Genomic DNA, 16,891 nt, shown 5'->3' with positions numbered 1-16,891 from the left:
TTCATGTAGATACATTTGAGATACTATCGCGTGGTGTAATTCCATCTTCCATTCCGGCACCTTGTTGCATCGCACTTCCAGCTGTTAGGCACGTAAGTTGTGGTATAATTTCAGATAACCACTCCTCTGCCTCATCCATGTAACCATTGAATATCTTCGCCTATACTTCATACCACTGGGTGTGTCTTTCGCGTTCTTTCAGAGATGGCTCTAAGTCAGTCAGTGCATTTTGTTTCTCTTGAACCTCCTGGCAGAGATTAAATAATTGGCTCATATTAAATTCCACTTTCATTCCATTCTTATCCGATTCCATTAGTTTCTTCTGTTTCTCAATTGATTTGGTAACCTGTTTCCATAATTTGTTTCTCTCCTTCTCGGTTTCTTTCAGGTAGGCAACCTGGGTATAACCTGCATATTCTCAATACTTTAGCCTGGCTCTGCCACCTGGTGGTTCCACTGGCGTCTCTATTCCATTCGTGGATTTTAAAACAGGTCTTGGCAGATTGCCAGGTCTTTACATTGAACGTACAAAAACCTCTTCAATCCGCTTTAATTTTGTTGATAAACATCGAGTGTTGTTTTAATAACAATTTCTCAAGAACAATAACAAATTAGATTTCCAGCCAACATCGCTCAACATCTACGAAGTTAATAATGGCGTTAGTTCAAAAGGAATGTGTTTTATCTTGACTTCAAAACAATCCAAGGTCGGACATCTGGATTTCTTCAGGCAGAGTAGAAAAACATTTTATTGGCTATCTTCCAAGCCAGAAAAACTGGCTTTCTGCATAAAGCTTCCCAGCTTTAAAATTCAATGTATAATAATCGATTACTCAACAGATTTTGTGATAATGTCTTCTGATAAGTCGTGTCGATAAACCTCCAGGCCATCTCTAGCCGAGATCTATTGTCTTCAGTTCCTCTTCTGGAACTGATCTTCTGGCCAAAACCTCTTTTGAGATCCTAGCCAAGTCTTCTGTCCCACTCTCTGGGACGGGCTCTCACCTCGTGTCAGAGGTATTCTTTGACTTTATGTAGCAGCAGATTTTTATATCATTCAAGAGATTACTCCCTCTTGCCACTAAAGAGACTACATGGCTTTAGGAGAATGTCGTAATACACAAGTGAGCTCTCTGTGAGACGTTCAGAGCTTCTTCACAAATAAATCTTCATAACACAGTCTTTTGATTAATAGTTTCTTTATTGTTGAAGAAAAACAATAAGATATACATCCAACCTTCTTTTCCGACTAGTACACTTTAATCTTCGTCAAACTCCAGCATATCGATTTAAACGTTAGAAAACTCCTCGTGTCTCGGTTAAACTTCACAAGGTCAAAGGGTATTCGTTCCCCATAAAAAACTAAGCTTCTGCGCAAGAAACCCAGCACCAAACTCGCCTTTGACTATGTAATAAATCCCACCCACAGAATTACGGGCAGTCTAAAATGTAAAGACAAATGCCCTAATTAATGACACTCAAAATAAGCTAAATGGCCACTACATCAAGTACGTCAGGAATCTATTTGCTGAAAAATAACAAAACTATAGGATGCACTCAAAAGCACCAGTTTGTGATCAACTTGCAGGCTTGGAATCATCCAATCAAAGGATATGGAATTAAAATGGTACCACAGCACCACCTAGGTTGAAGTTGCTTGTGGAAGTACCAAATTATTCCATTAAATTAATAAAAAGAATCAAGCAAAAGAAGGAAAATGAAAATGTAAAAATAAATGAAATTAAAGTCAACATGTTACAAAATGCTTTTATTTGAAAAGTGTAATATGGCAATGATTGTTCATAATAAATATTGCTCATGAGGAAAAAATTGAGAATAGTTTGAAATCTGACTGCAGCTGAATCTAGTACATGCAATATTCAAAAATAATGCCAAAATACCTTAGAATTTCATCATGCCTTTTGATTGTAACAATACGCTTTAGGGCAGAAAAATTCAGCTGGAACATGAATTATGTAGTCATTAGTGGCACATCTTTTCCTGTTGGCTGACATACATGAAAAACAGGCCCAATTTTATCTGCCTCAATAATATTATTGGCAACCAATCAATGTTAATTTTTATGGCAATACCCAGATCACTATTTGGGACAGTGCTATTTAAAGATAATCCACAACTCCCTTACATTAAGGGAGCATTACAATGTTATAGTTAATAAATTCTGCATTAATCATTATGGTAGTCAGCACCACAATTAATAGGATCTCCATGATATGCTCCTGCAGGCAAGTTCTGCAATGATACAAATCAGTTTATCAACAGCCCATTTCACCCACAATGTTTCAGTGAGTGCACCAGGTACATTTTGCCATTTCTCAGGTTGACAGCCTTACCATTCTCCCAGCCAATGTTCATATATGTTACAAGGGAACAGGTTCAAGAATCTGACTGGTAGAACAGAAAAAGGCTCACTTGGCTGTTGCAAATCAGTTTTAGTGGCAAAAGAGGACAAAAACAATACTTGTCTCAGTATGCGCTGGGTTCAGTTTTACAGCAGCATACCTCTCTCTCTCTCTCTCTCTCTCTCTGCCTCCGTCCGCGGAGCTGATCGCGACTCAGCCCATTGGTGAACCCGTCTCATATAGGAACACATCAGATTTATTGGCAAGAGAGGGAACAAAAAGAATATTTGGCTTGGTATGCGTGGGGTCCGTTTTACAGCAGCACGTCTCTCTCTCTCTCTGCCTCCGTCCATGGCACTGATCACGACTCAGCCCGTCGATGAACCACTCTCGTACATAAACTTGAACTAGCTTCTGGCTTACTGGCACCTGCCTTTATAAAGGTGAGAAATCAGGTGTTGAAATAACCGCAGGTAAGTCCTGGCCAATAGTGCTGCTCCAAAATTCCAACTATAACCATTGGCAGGGGACTGCATTCAGCAAGGCCCCCCCCTTTTGGAACAAAGTGCAATCAGCCGCAGACTGGCACATAAAACAATACATAGCCCCACAGATTTGGCGTGCAAATCAATACACAGCGTTACCGGTTTGGCGTGCAAAGGTTTAAACAGAGCGCTGTCAGCTTAACGCGTGGGAATTTAAACCAAGAGCAGTCGGCTGCAAGGCTATGGGTTCTAAATATAGCGTTACCGGCTGCAGCGCTATGAAGTTTAAATATAGCACTACCAGCCACATAACGCTATGGCCACAGCGTTATGGGTCACAGACTGTTAGGGAAAATTCTCGTATAACAACATAATTGCCAGAAGCCATATAGACAGAGCAGCCATATTGGAAATTTCTATATGGTTGCAGGCAACAGACAGGATTAATTAGGCAAGCTATTTGATTTATACGCTTGCAAACCACAAGAAACTCTAGAGTCAATGAATGTGTGACAGCAGATTTTCAGTTGCATACTGGAACAATAGAATAAAGCAAAATATAAGGGTTATAGCAGGGACATGATAATTGATAAATATTTCTAAAAATCTGTGAAATTTTGTAAAATAGTAAAACTCATAAATCTATCAAATTCGGGACTTGAGTGCCAGTGGACATGCACGTTTTCTCCACTATTGAACAATATTCTAATTAATACTGTAACACAATTTCAAAACACTTTTTTAATATGTTACACCCGGGGCCTCCAAAATTTTCAGTATGAGGGCCACATTATATATATATTTGGCACATTTTTGCGGGCAGTACGAAAAAATAAGGAAATGTCACACACACATTATCACTATCTCTATTTCTCTTTCCCTCTCACACAAACACATGCACTGTGATCACTCCTCAGGCACGCATGCACGCATAATGCTCAAGCACAGACGCACAGAGCCGGCTACCGATCCGCCGATCTCCGCTGAGCGGCGAGAGAGATGGGGGGGGAGGGGAGAGGGGGGGGGAGCAGGGGGGGAGAGGGAGAGGGGGGGGAGGGGGAGGGAGGGGGAGAGGGGGGGGGGGGGGGGAGGAGGGGGGGGGGGGGGGGGGGGGGGGGGGGGAGGAGAGGGGGGGAGAGAGAGAGAGAGAGAGAGAGAGAGAGAGAGAGAGAGAGAGAGAGAGAGAGACAGAGAGAGAGAGAGATAGAGAGAGAGAGAGAGAGACTCACATCCACTCCCAGACACATTAGGGGCAATTAACATAGACTGTTAAGAATGAGGAACAGAATAGTTTTATCCTGAATGTTATTTAATAACCTCACTTTTATTCCTTCTATCCAGAGATGCTGCCTGTCTAAAGTGAGAGGACTAGAATATATCTCCTGGCCCTCTATGCCCTGAGATACTCGAGTATTCTGTGTCTCACTTTTAAAACAGCTGCATTTATCCTGGCAAGTAAAATATTTTCCATTTTATTCCTGTTGCATGCCATGCAGATTGTAGGAAAGCACTGGGTAATGTGAAGGTGAGTCACTTGCCTATTTTTGTGATCACAATAATTATGAATCTAAGTTTCTGTAGAAAAAAAAAACTGCAGTTGCTGGTTATGGGAAGAAGAGTCCTAACCCGAAACATCATCTACCCTTTTTCTTCAGAGATGCTACCTGACCCGCTGAGTTACTCCAGCATTTTGTGTCTATAATCTATCTATCTATCTATATATATATAAAAGTCTGTGGCTGCCGCCTGCCGTCCGGCTGCCAGCTGCCTTTCTTCCTTTTGATTCGCTGCTCCTTCCTGTCAGCTTCCAACACACTTCGAAACAAAGTTGCAAGACAGGAACACTGAACTTTTCACTGCTGCAGCAGGCAGGGGAGGTGCAATTGAGGGAGGCAGGGGAGTGCTGGAAACTTACATTTGGCAACGGCTTCAGTTCCATTGGAGGAGACGGGTGCATGGTGGAATATTGGGTTGGGGGAATCACACCATTGGGGGAGCAGACCCAACGGGTCTGCACTTGGTCTAGTATACTTTTAAAACTCTGGCCCCATCCGACCGCCTGCAGTACGGATCCCTTCCTGCCTTTCGATTCGTTCCCGCCGTGCGATGTCACAATGCCCGATGCTCGCGGACGTCCAATCGGAATGGATCCATCGGAATGGATCCATTTGCATGTACGGCTTCCGGCCGCGTTTCTTCCTTTGATTCTCCGCAACTCCGAAACCGGACGCAGAATCGCCGACGTCTTTTCCATTTCGGTAGAGATTTCGCTTTTCTTTCTAAGTATCCGCTCCTCATTACATTTCGTCGTGTTTAAGTACACTTTTTTAATCAAATCCTTCACCCCCCCCCCCCACCTCGATATTTCAAAAATATACTGGCTTCTCACCCATAGAAGCAGCACCTGCCCTAGCCCCTGGTGAACGTTCCATCGTGTGATGTCACAATGCCCGATGTTCACATATGTCCAATCGGAATGGATTCATTTACATATGCCTTTGCAGGAGCCCAGCCCATGGTGAACGTTCCATCGTGTGATGTCACAATGCCCAATGTTCAAATACATTGTTGCCATATTGGGAGTACAGAGAATAGGCTGTGGGCCGAGGAGCTTTATTCTGCAGTTTCGTGACCCAAGTCACCAAACTACATGAAATTTTCACATATTGTGTAAAAATATTTATATAAATCACCCCTGAAACTCGATATGAAGAAGACTTGCACATTTTTATTAAATTAGAGAAAAACGGGAAAAATGTCGGGAATTTTTTAGTCCAATGAAAGCACTTTTGACATTGAGTTGTCTGCCAGTTGGCCAATCACGCGCTTTGTTTCAGGCAAGCACACAAAATGGCTGAGGGGGCTTCACAGATGCCTGTTTTACTGGAGATTCCGATGTGTTGTTCTGTAGAATAAATGTCATGGAAACTTGCAGCAGGTTCATTGTATTTAGTGGGAAAAGCATAAAAAAGGCTGAAGAAAGTGCTGCGAAGTGGATTAAAGTGCAAGAAAGCAAAGTCCCTACTTTTCACTCACTCACTCACTCACTCACTCATTCATTCATGAAATTGAGGGCCTAAACTATAACACGGTCAATTAAACATTGTCACTAATGCCAGCCTGTTGTAGAGTAATAAGTCTTTAACAAATAATCTTGAAGCTGCCTGCGAAAACTTGCCGGGAAAAAGTGCTCCGATCGCGGAACTTAGGTACTCGCGGTAAATAGCGATCGATATCCCTCCGTTTTTTTCTCCCGTTATCTGGGTCTGAAAACGAGCAAACGACCGCTACAGACGGCACTATGTACAACCCCCCCCCCACCCCTGCCCGCCCGCGGAGATGATCCTCGGCTCCACGATCGCGAATCGGCCGCTTATTAATTGAGACCGCGGCTTCACTTTACCGCGAGTACCGGTAAGTTTTCACAGGCAGCTCCGAGATTATTTGTTAAAGACTTATTACTCTACAACACGCTGGCATTAGTGACAATGTTTAATTTACTGTAATAGCTTAGACCCCCCCCCCTCCCCCCCACACTCTTTCGCCTCTCTCCCCCTCCCATCCCACTCTTCTCCCTCCCTCCACACTCTTCCCCCTCTCCTCCTCATTCCCTTACCGTGCACAGTCTCTGTCTTTAAGAAGGAACTACAGATGCTGGAAAATCGAAGGTAGACATAAAAAAAGCTGAATAAAACTCAGCGGGTGCGGCAGCATCTATGGAGCGAATTGAATGGTCACCGTTGGCCGAAACCCGGAAGAAGGCACCCGCTGAGTTTATCCAGCTTTTTTGTTGTTGTACCAACCTCTCTCCTCTCTGCCCTTCTTTCTTCTCTCGACTCATGCACGCCCGCTCCAACCCCCCCTCCCCCCTTCACCTCTCTCCCCCTCTTCTCCCCTGCTCCCTCTCCCTCTCCACCCTCCTCCTCCCCTTCCGCACATAATATTTTTTGTGGGGGCGGGTCCACAGTGCGTGTGACTGTTTGTGGAGGCAGCCACGCGCTCTCCATTCAAGAAGGCTCATCTGTTTGTGGAGGCGCAAGCTTAGTGTGTGACCAAAGATCTTATAGCGGACTCACCGCTACAAGATCTTTGTGCGTGACGACACACGCTCCCCCCCCCCTCCCCCCTTTGGTGCAGGAGGCACGCGCAGCATCTGAACGTTCAGCGATTGTTCGAATTCTTCACTAACCGTCATTCTGACTTTGCTTGTGAAGAGAAAAGTCCTGAATTGCATTTGTCTGATGCAGAAAGATTGTTCCCGATGTTGGGGAAGTCCAGGACAAGCGGGACACAGTTTAAGGATAAAGGTGAAATCCTTTAGTACTGAGATGAGGAAAACATTTTTCACACAGATAGTGGTGAGTCTCTGGAACTCTCTGCCACAGAAGGTAGTTGAGGCCAGTTCATTGGCTATATTTAAGAGGGAGTTAGATGTGGCCCGTGTGGCTAAAGGGATCAGGGGGTATGGAGAGAAGGCAGGTATAGGATACTGAGTTGGATGATCAGCCATGATCATATTGAATGGTGTTGCAGGCTCAAAGGTCCGAATGGCCTACTCCTGCACTTAATTTCTATGTTTTCCCCTCTCCCCACCCCTCTCCCTCTCCCACCCTCTCTCTCTCCCCCCCCCCCCTTCCCTCGCTACCCACCCCCCCCTTCCCCCTACCCCTCTGTCCCTCTTTCACCACTCCCCCTACCCCTCCCTCCCCACTCTTCCACTTCTATCCCCACGCCTCTCTCCCACCCCCCCCCCCTCTCTCTCTCCCCCCCTCCCTTCCCCTCTCTCCCCCCCCCCATCCCCTACCCCTCTGTCCCTCTTCCACCACTCCCCCGTCCCTCTTCTACCACTCCCCGCTACCCCTCTACCCATCCCTCCCTCCCCATTCTTTCACTTCTCTCCCACTCTTTCACTTCTCTCCCCTCTCTCCTCCCCCCTCTCCTCACCCCTCTCCCCCCCCTCCCTTCTCCCCCACCCCTCTTCCCTGTCTACCCCCCCCCTTCCCCCTCTCTCCCCCCACCCCCTCCCCCCCTATCCCTCTGTCCCTCTTCCATCACTCCCGCTACCCCCTCCCACCTCCCTCCCCACTCTTCCACTTCTCTCCCCCTTCCCCTCCACTCTCCCTCCTGACTCTTTCCCCTCTTTCCCTTTCCCCCCACACCTCTCCCCATCCCTCCCTCCTCCCCCATCCCCCCTCCCCCACATCTCCCTCCCCATCTCTCACCCCCTACCACGCTCTCCTTTCCTTCCCAAATCTATCCCGTTTCCTCCTCCTCCCTCCCCTCTTCACACCTCATGCCCCCCTCCCCCCCCCCCCCCCCCCGCAAACGCTGTTGGGGAAACAGACCCAACGGGTCTGCATTTGGTCTAGTATATCTATAAAACTCTGGGGCCATCCGACCGACTGCCGTCCGGCGCCCTTTCTGCCTTTCAATTCGTTCCCGATACTCGCAGATGTCCAATCGGAATGGCCGATGCTCGCAGATGTCCAATCGGAATGGATCCATTTGCATGTACGGCTGCCGGCTGCATTTCTTCCTTTGATTCATTGCCACGCCCAATCTAGACGCTCAATCTCCGAGATCTTTTCCATTTCGGTACAGATTTCGCTTTTCTTTCTAAGTATCCGCTCCTCATTACATTTCGTAGCGTTGAAGTACACGTTTTTAATCAAATCCTTCTCCCCACCCCCAAGTATTTCAAAAATAAACAGGCTTCTCCATTTACATGCCAGCTTCCAACACACTTCGAAACAAAGTTGCAAGACAGGTACACTCTGAACTTTTCACTGCTGCAGCAGGCATGGGAGGTGCCATTGGATTTTTTTTTTAAATCCACTGCTGAGGGAGGCAGGGCAGTGCTGGAATCTTATTTTTGGGAACGGCTTCAGTTCCATTGGAGGAGACGGGTGCATGGTGGAATATTGGGTTGGGGGATCACACCATTGGGGGAGCAGACCCAACGGGTCTGCACTTGGTCTAGTTATTATATAAAACTCTCATGCCATCCGACCGGCTGCCGTCCGGCTGCCTTTCTGCCTTTTGATTCGTTCCATCGTGTGATGTCACAATGCCCAATGCTCGCAGATGTCCAATCGGAATGGCCGATGCTCGCAGATGTCCAATCGGAATGGATCCATTTACATGTACGGCTGCCGGCTGCATTTCTTCCTTTGATTCCTTGCCACGCCGAATCCAGACGCACAATCGCCGAGATCTTTTCCATTTCGGTAGAGATTTCACTTTTCTTTCTAAGTATCCGCTCCTCATTACATTTCGTCGTGTTTAAGTACACATTTTTAATCAAATCCTTCTCCCCCCCCATCCCCCAATATTTCAAAAATAAACTGGCTTCTCACCCATAGAAGCAGCCATTTGGGTCGACATTTCACTTTTCATTCCAACTATCCACTCCTCATTAGATTTCGTTATGTTTATGTCCACATTTTTCATTCAATACTTCTCCCCCCCCCCCCCCCCCCCCCCCCCCCAACTCACTTATTTTGTCGCCTCCTGCTGGCCACCGACCATAACGGCTGCTGGCGCCCACATCTCGCCTCAAAGACGCCATTTAAAACCAGTCGCACTGCTCATTCCTGAGCCGCTTGAGTTGGAGGACCACGTCTCCCGTGGGGGCTACCGGTAGGGAACGGCTGCGTTGGGGGAGCAGACCCAATGGGTCTGCCCTTGGTCTAGCAGATGTCCAATCGGAATGGATCCATTTACATGGACGGCTGTTGACTGCCTTTCTTCCTTTGATTCCCTGCAACTCCGAAACCAGACGCAGAATCGCCGACATCTTTTCCATTTCGGTAGATATTTCACTTTTCTTTCTAAGTTTCCGCTCCTCATTACATTTCGTTGTGTTTAAGTACACGTTTTTAATCAAATCCTTCCCTCTCTACCCCACCCCCTTCCCTCTCTCCACCCGCCCCCTTCCTCCTACCCCTCTGTCCCTCTTCCATCACTCCCCCTACCCCTCTCCTCCTCCCTCCCCACTCTTCCACATCTCCCCCTTCCCCCTCCACTCTCCCTCCCCACTCTTTCCCCTCTCTCCCCCCACCCCCTCTCCCCCCCTCACACCCCTCCTCCCTCCCCTCCCTCCCCATCCCCCCCCCCCCCCCCTCCCCACATCTCTCTCCCCATCCCCCTCTCTCACCCCCCCTACCCCCGCTCTCCTTTCCCTCCCAAATCTGTCCCGTTTTCCTCCTCCTCCTCTCCCCTCCCTCCCCTCTTCTCACCCCCCCCTGCCCCCACCTGTGAGTTTTTGGGGGGTGGTTAATTTGAATGTGATGCCGCAGCCCCCCCCCCCCCCCCCCCCCCCCCCCCCCCGCAAACGCTGTTGGGGAAACAGACCCAACGGGTCTGCACTTGGTCTAGTATTCTATAATATTGTAATCACTCTTTCCAAAATGTCAGAAGGGTCTCGACCTGAAATGTCACCATGTTCTCCAGAGATGCTGCCTAACCTGCTGAGTTACTCCAGCACTTTGGTCCTTTTGCTTCTCTATACCTACCTTTGTCCATTTTTTTTAATTGTCAACCTCTTTTTTCCATTCTGCCTACCTCATCTAATAGTAATGAATCCTGGAAATTGTAATTATCAATCATTGTCACCATGCCACCATATCTCTCTTATGGCTATGAGATTGTACAATTTATTTCCATTTGTACAATCTATCTTGCAACAAGTGCCGTGTGAATTTTGATAAATAGCATCTAACTGACTAATAACTATTTTTCTCAATTTCCTGTTGAATTATGCTCTTACGTTTGCATGCTCTATTCCTTCACTCTATTCATGCCTTAACTTCCCTTCCTTCTTACAACCTACAACATCCCATTACTTAGTTTAAAATCTTATATGCGGCCCTAGTTTTTTGTTTCGCCGGAAAACTGGTCCCAGCTCAATTTAAGTGAAGCCCAATGTAAGGGTATCCCTCTCTAACACTACTAATGCCTGCATGCCATGAAATGAAAGCCATTCCTCTCGCATCAACCTTTAAGTCACACATCAATTCTCTGTCTTTCATAACTGTGACACACACATTATCCTATGAAGACATGTGTTTTGGGATGTGGGAGAAAATCAGCAGTCACAGTAGGAACATGAAAGTCCACACAGATTTGTCAAGATCAATCAGTTGTTAGACAGCAACTCTAACTGCATCATTGGTTCTCCCATTGCTGTGCAGATACAATTAGGCTGATTGGCCCACTTCTGTAAGATTCTTTAATTTCAGCTACTAATTTCTTAAAAGACCGAGAGTGAGGTATCCACAACAAAGCAGATAATTTCTTCTGATCCTCGAGCAGAAATGCTCCTTCAACAACTGAAAAAGCATTTAAAATTGTCTGAAGTTCCAAGAGCTCCCAAAGAGAAGAATGAAATTGGTCCACAGATATTGTGATCGTCTGTGGTCAAGAGGTTACCACCAAGCTCCCATCTCCTTTCAAAGATTTTGGGAATTACCAATGTACAGCTTCAATACATATACAGTATGATACTAACAGATCTCCTGATAAGCTATTATAAGAACTGCCTCATGATTCGTGGACTGGTTTGAATTATTTTAAATTCCCCGAGTTTACTGAAAGATCCATTAGATTTATTTTTTCAAAAAAGGTAGAGACAGAAGGTAGCTGCAATCAGTTATCTTAAAATTTAACATTAAAAACATTGTCACAGGGCACTTTGAAATATTCAAGGTAATCAGGTATGATTTTATGGAAGAAAAATATTTGATTAATTTATTTCAGTCTTGTGCATGATAATTTAGGGCTTCAACCTTAGGTTTGGGCTTAAACTTAGAACCACTTTATAAATGACTTCCATGAAGGTACTAAATATTTGGTTACTACATTTACTGCTGGCATTAAAAAAGGTAAAAACATAACTTGTGAAGAGGCCATAAAGAAACCAGACCACAAACTTTTTTATTGTGGTTGATCGTATATGTGTTCCATTTACCGCACTACCTTTCAGCTCACCATGTTTTGATTCCCACACTTCCTTTAAAACCACTGGATCCAGTTTCCCCAGACACCTTCAAACCCAGTGGGCTCCATTGCCATTAAATTTCATTTAAACCCACTAGGTTTTGTTTCTTCCAACAATCTGGCTCATCACTAACTGGACCCCTACAGGAATCCAATTTCATTTATCTAGAGGACCTTTGGGTAAAAAGTTAACCTTTTTTAAACTAACCCAATTCTGTTAGCTGTACTGCTTTGAAGCCTACCTAGTTCTTTCTCCCACGCTCCTTTTAAAATTACAAGGCCTGTGTTTCTCACACTCCTTTTAAAATTTCTCTCTTTAAGGCCTCTCTTTAAATTTAGTATGTAGTAATATAAATGTATTATTCTACTGCATTGCATGTTTAAAAAAAAAAATGATATTAAGTGATGGAGTCAGAGTAGAATAATATCCAATAATCTCGACTCTCTCCCTGTCCAGCACCATCAAAGTCCCAAGCATGCTGCATTAAAGGAGTTTTATTGTGGGGAGAAATTGTTGTGTTTTCAGAGGGTAAAGAACTAATGGACATGGATTGATAATGATGAACAAAAGAGTCAAATGCAACATGAGGACAAGCTTCTTTATGCAACCAGTAGTTAGACCTGCAATACCTCACCAAAGATAATAGTGGAGGCAGCTTCAATTGCGGCATTCGAAAAGTGGTTGGATAGGTGCCTGAAAAGAAATTAATTGCAGGGCTATAAGAAAGAGGCAAAGGGATGGGATTAGTTGCATTGTTATCACATGGAGCCAGTATAAACTTAAAACATCAAATGGCCTCATTCCATGCTGCAAATATTCAGTGAACCCTAGATGGTGACAGCATCTCCGGTAAAGTAAACATAACATCAATTGATGCCGAGTAAAACTGTTGGAGATATGTTCTCTGATGCCTCATGTAGATTTCAGTGCTTAGTGCCCTCTTGCACTTGTTATTCCTAGCCTTTTGTCTCTCTTTATGAAATCTAACTATCATCTTGCATCCAAGAAGGCACTGTGGACCCACACATTACTGCAGTGAAAATATCTGAGGGCATAGAATCATATAATCACAGTGCCATACAACACAGAAACAGGCCCTTCAGTCCAATTTGCCCATACTGACCAAGATGCCGCATCTGCATTAGTTTCACCTGTCCACGTTTGGCAGATATCCTTCTAAACCTTTCCGATCCATGTCCCTGTGCAAATGTCTGTTAAATGTTGTTAAAGTACTTGCCTCAACTACCTCCTCTAACAGCTTCCACTCTTTGTATGAAAAAGTTGCCCCTCAGGTTCCTATTAAACAAAAACTGTGCACATCACCATTACACATGGACAAAATTAATTTGATGAAATGCTCACAATAACAAACCAGCACCCAACATACAAGATTCCATAATATTTTTCAGTAATGCATAATGCCAGCTTTTTTATCATGATGTACCAAGTTATTTCACCACATTGCAGTTCAGGAATTAGGCATTGTAAAATAGGAAACAATAATCACCAAATATAAATTTGAATGAATTAATCTTCACTTTAAACATCTACGTGCTCCTGCTGACATAGAGAAATAAGCAAAACTTCCTTCCTCTATACTGAAGGCTTCGGAAGTTAGTTAGCCTCTCAAAAAAAAGTAAATGCTGTTTATGTCAGCTTAGTATGTTAACTACCACATCACCAGGCTCGAAAAATGAGAACATTGACAACATTTATAAAAATCATATATGTTATAAGGTTTCACAAACTTCCTGTAAAAATACTTTACTTTTACACTTACCTTTACAAAATTTATTCTAAAGGAAAATTAAACATCTTACCATAACTCTTCAGTCACAAATACATTGATGTTGACAATAATAAAATGGGTAGCATAAATTGTAAATTCAATATTTTCCATCATATCCTGCACATGGTGGAGCCTATTAATTTTGATGATCAATACTGATGTGATATATATTGAATTCAGTCAAGCACATAGAACGAAGTAAATGAAAAATAAATCTATAAAGCAACATAATGGTTGTTTTTAATCAAATATATAAATGCTATTCAACTGTCTTGAAAACATTTATAAACATCACTCGGCCATTCAGCTTCATACCTGCTCTACCATTCAATACAATTATGGTTGATTTTTCACCTCTACATCAATTTTCTGTACTAATCCAAGATCTACTAAATACTCCAGAGTATACTTAGCTGGAGTTTCCACTGCCTTCTTGGAAAATGAATTTGAAGGATGCACTGGCCTCTGGCTGAAGAAAATTCTTTATTTGGGGATTATATGTCCCCTGGCACCTTACCAAGGTAGGCTTTACTTTTACACCTACCTGGCAAGCCCTGTCAGAATTTTGTAAGATCTCCTCATTCTTCAAAATTCAAGAGATTACAGACCTAGTTGCCAAATCTCTCCTCTGACAAATGCTCTGCGACCTCTCCCCTGTCCCTACTTCCAGCATCCCAGTAATAAATCTGGCAAACCATCATTATATTCTATTTAACGCATGTGCAATCTTCTTTAGATTAGGAAAGTAAAACCTATACACATTATTCCATGTGCAGTCTCACCAATACCCGATATAATTGCAACAAAATTGGTTTACTCTTATATTCGAATCCTCTACAAGAATACCAATATATGATTTATCTTCCTAATTCTCTGTAGTACCTAGACATTAACATGCAGTGATTTCTGCAACAGGACAGCCAATCTAACAAAACTACAAAGCTCCAAAGTCTCTCAATATATCTATTCAAAAATTGCTTTTCTATTTTGTATTTGTTATCATTGGATAACCATAAGGCAATTGGAAGGACATAAAGGGGCATGTAAAGGGGAAAGACATGGATATAATGGGATCAGTGTAGGGTATGCTAATATGCTAGGACAAATTGAGATCAAGAATGGTGTGGGGTCTCTGGAAAAGCATTAAAGTAGATAAATCCCCAGTCTGATGAAATATATCCCAGGATATTGAGAGAAGCAAGAGCAAAATTGCAGGAGCCTTGACAAAGATCTTTATACCCTCTCTAGCCACTTGTAAGATACAGAGGATTGGAAAGTAGCTAATGTTGGTCATTTGTTTCAGAATGGAATTAAAAATAATCCAGGAAGTTATAGATTGGTAAACCTCACATCAGTGGTCGGGAACCTATTGGAGAGGATTTGTTGGGATGGGATTTACTCACATGTGCAAGAGAATGGGATAATTAGGGATAGTCAGCATGTCCACAATAGGTCATGCCTTACTAATGCTAAGCTGTTTTCCCATTAATTTAAATTTGATTTAACTGAATCATAATCTAAAATACTTATTTTGGAGAGTTGACAAAGGTAATTGATGAGGGTAGGACAGTGAATGTTATCAACATGGATTTTAATGAGGCATTTGATAATGTCCCTCATAGTAGGGTGATCCAGAAGATTAAGATGCATAGTATCCACGGTGACTTCGTCATTTGGATTCAGAACTGGTTTACCCATAGAGGACACAAGGTAGTGGTGGAAGGTGATAATCTGGTTGGGGTCTGTGACCAGTGCTGTTCTGCAAAATCTGTAGTATGAACACTATAGTTTGTGAAATATATAGACAATTTGGACATAAATGCAGATAGGTTATCTAGTAAATTTATCAGAATGCTGCCTGGATTAGGAATTAACTATAAAGAAATTGTCAAACTTGGACTGTTTTCTCTGGAGCGTCAGAGGTTGAAGGGAGACCTGTTAGAAGTATATAAAGTTATGAGAGGCATAGATAGGATAGACTTTTTTCCCCAGGGCAGTAATGTCAATGATTAGAGAGCATATTTTAAGTTTAGAGAGGCAAAGTTTATAAGAGAAGTGCAGGGCAGGTTTTTTAGCACAGAAAATGTGGATGCCTGGAACGTGATGTCATGGAGTGATGGAAGTGGTATGATAGTGGCATTTAAGAAGCTTTTAAATAGGCATATGGATCTTTAATGAATGAAAAGATATGGATGAAGTACAGGCAAGGATATTAGCTTCGCATCATGTAAGGCGCAGACAAAGGGCTTATTTCTGCACATACTGTTGTATGGCCTATGTTCCATATTCTATTTTCCCTTTCCTTATTTTTTTCCTCATATACCGATTTAAGATTTTTTTCAATCCTCAAGCTTCCAGCTTTCTTTGTCAACCGTAAAGCTTGTCCTTTGATCTAATACTATCTGTAATGTTAGTGACACCTTGATTGCATTTTCAATTTGATATTTGTGCTTTAAAGAGAGATTCATGTTGTAAACTACATATTAATTCTTTAAATGTTAATCTTCCACAGCCAACACACCTCATAGTTCATAGTGTAGGAAGGAACTGCAGGTGCTGGCTTAAACCAAAGATAGACACAAAAAGCTGGAGTAACTCAGCGGGACAGGCAGCATCTCTGGCGAGAAGGAATGGGTGACATTTCAGGCCGAGACCCTTCTTCAGAATTTCTGTCCTAGGAGGAGGCCCAAAACATCACCCATTCCTTCTCTCCAGAGATTCTACCTGTCCCGCTGAGTTATTCCTGCTTTTTGTGTCTAACTCATAGTTGATAGTTTTTTGTTTAGATATAATGCTATTATTATTAAAATACCTCCTTTACTTGAATATCTTTTGGATCTGGGAGAAGGTATATTCATCCAGTTTCTAATATGAACAAAACCATGAATACAGTAGAAGATTTGATATCTAGGATGGAACATAAAACTTCATTGTGTAGGAAGGAGCTGCAGATGCTGGTTTAAACCGAAGATAGACACAAAAAGCTGTAGTAACTCAGAAATGCCTGTAAAGATGTAACAAATAAGTGTTTTATTGTCACAGTTCATTTCTGATGCATATAGAACATTGAACAGTAGACGAATGGGCCCTGCTGCCCACAATATTTGTGCCAAACATGATGCCTAGCTGAACTTATCTCATCTGCCTGCAGGTGATACATATCCCTCCATTCCCTACAGATATATGTGCCTATTTAAAACCTTTGTAAATACTACAATCGTATCTGCCTCCAGCACCACCCCTGGCAAAGCATTCT

General features: G+C 43.3%; 1 protein-coding gene across 1 annotated transcript in view; it reads right to left on the bottom strand.

The window, feature by feature from the left end:
• agbl4 (AGBL carboxypeptidase 4) overlaps positions 1–16,891 on the bottom strand; it is a 440,437-nt gene that overhangs the window by 387,263 nt on the left and 36,283 nt on the right. The window lies entirely within an intron of this gene.

The sequence above is a fragment of the Leucoraja erinacea genome, chromosome 10 (assembly GCF_028641065.1).
Source record: "Leucoraja erinacea ecotype New England chromosome 10, Leri_hhj_1, whole genome shotgun sequence".
NCBI classification, from domain to species: Eukaryota; Metazoa; Chordata; class Chondrichthyes; order Rajiformes; family Rajidae; genus Leucoraja; species Leucoraja erinaceus.
Note: the sequence above shows the minus strand (reverse complement) of the source record. Positions and strands in the feature narration are given on the sequence as shown.